The sequence below is a fragment of the Cebus imitator genome, unplaced genomic scaffold, assembly GCF_001604975.1.
Source record: "Cebus imitator isolate Cc_AM_T3 unplaced genomic scaffold, Cebus_imitator-1.0 Scaffold594, whole genome shotgun sequence".
In the NCBI taxonomy this organism is placed as follows: domain Eukaryota; kingdom Metazoa; phylum Chordata; class Mammalia; order Primates; family Cebidae; genus Cebus; species Cebus imitator.
The window spans coordinates 602,442-604,341 of NW_016107909.1; positions in this window are offsets into that span (position 1 = coordinate 602,442).

A 1,900-nucleotide genomic window follows, 5' to 3' on the forward strand; every position below is an offset into this window, starting at 1 on the left:
AAAAAAAAAAAAAAAAAAAAAGGTTTAAGTTGCATAATTTTGAAATAGTATGCTAAACCAGTGTGATAGCTTTCCTGTGAAGTTACATTTTTATATATTTTCTTCCATCGTCAGAACCCGTGTCCCCAACTGTTAAAGTGTAGCCTTGGAGATAAGGAGATTATCCTACTTGATCTGCCTTCTCTTTTGACTCCCAAACCTTGGTTCTCTCCATAAAAGATGCTCATATGACCCTTTCTAAGTTATTTCCAGGAGAAATTTTATAAACACATAAGATTGCCATCCTAGTGGTTTTAATAACTACCTTTGTCTGTATTCAAAGCAAGTACCTTCTGCTGAACCTCAAAAATGAATCTTTCTGTTTAGATCCATGTGGTGACTCCTAAATTCTTGGGATAATTTTTAAACCCGTTAGTGTTTGTCTTATATTGATAATCTTTAGGAAGAGTGGATTTGAAGGTTAAACAAACAGGCTAGAATTCACTATGAGAAAAAGGGGAATTTAAAAGTGGAGAGAAGAAATAAACAGAATCTAAGAATAAAGAAGCTATTGGGGAGACAAATACTAAGCCACAGCTATTTGATGAAAAGATTCATAGAAGAAAAAATAGCTGGAATTCAGAACAAAGGTCACTTTTTAAGAAGTAAAGAAAATGGATTATTTACTACCTTTGAAAAAAATTAAAGGACATTATGATACATACTTACTGAAGGGGGAGAGTACACAATTGTACCAACTTAACACAACTATTTTTATTTTTTATTTTCTAATTTTTGTATGTATAAATGCACATATTTCACAAATTGACATAATAGCATTATAAAATTATGTATTTCTCCACTTTAAATTTTATATTTTATGACCATGCTTTTGATATAATCATCAGTTTGATGTCTCCAATACTTTAAATAGTTAAGCCACAGAAACCTAGCCCAGAACATTAGGCTAGTCTGTTGTCAACTAAATTTTATTACAGGATCAGGAACCGTAAGTATGGCATCCTGCTCTTCCCCACTCCATGCACCAATAAACACCCTGTGACCACGTGTCCTTTCCCCTATTTTGCTCCTTGCCAATAATGTGTGTGATTTCTTCCCCTTTACCCCATATCGCACTCTCCTCCACTGGTTTAATATCTCTTTAGCACCCTCCTTCCCAGCTGATTTCAGTGAGTCCCCCTTGCTCCTTTTCATTAAAATGTTCCTGTACCTTCGGCCTCTTCACAGAATGCTTCTGCATCATCTTACTGAAGTCTGGATGTCACTATCTAAAACATCACTTTGTTTCAGCCATCTCAAGTGATTCTTCTTCTCCCTGGCTTTAATACTAAGTCAGAATTCTTCCAACTCCCAGCTACAAGTTTTCAAATACTTGTGTATTCTTCCAACAATTTTTGCTGCACACTACTATAAAAATGTATTTCCTTGATATTCATGCCTCTAGCTATACCACACATTGCCACTCCTAATTACGGTCAGCCTGTTGCTCACTCCCCACATTTGTTGAGGGATTAGGCACCTGAGTGCAGTCCTCAACACAGACCTCTCCACCCAATTCATCTCTTCATTGTGGTCAATTTCAAAATCAAAGTGGATGACTCACACCTATGCTTAATTCTTTGAGCTCATAAATTCAAATGACATTAATTTCTGTTTCACTCTAGATTTCTGATGTTCTGATTTATTAAATGCCTCAGTCTCCATAGTCTCATAGTATGTCTAACTCTTAAAAACCATACTTTCATATAAACCTGTGGAACTTCATTTTACATGTCATAAGCTGATTTTCTGTCACTATAATGATCAGTTTCCTAGTCCCTACCTTGAATGCTACCAATCCAATAAACTCTCAGCCCTAAGTCTCAAAATTCAGGCTATCAAACCAACAAACTCTCAGCCC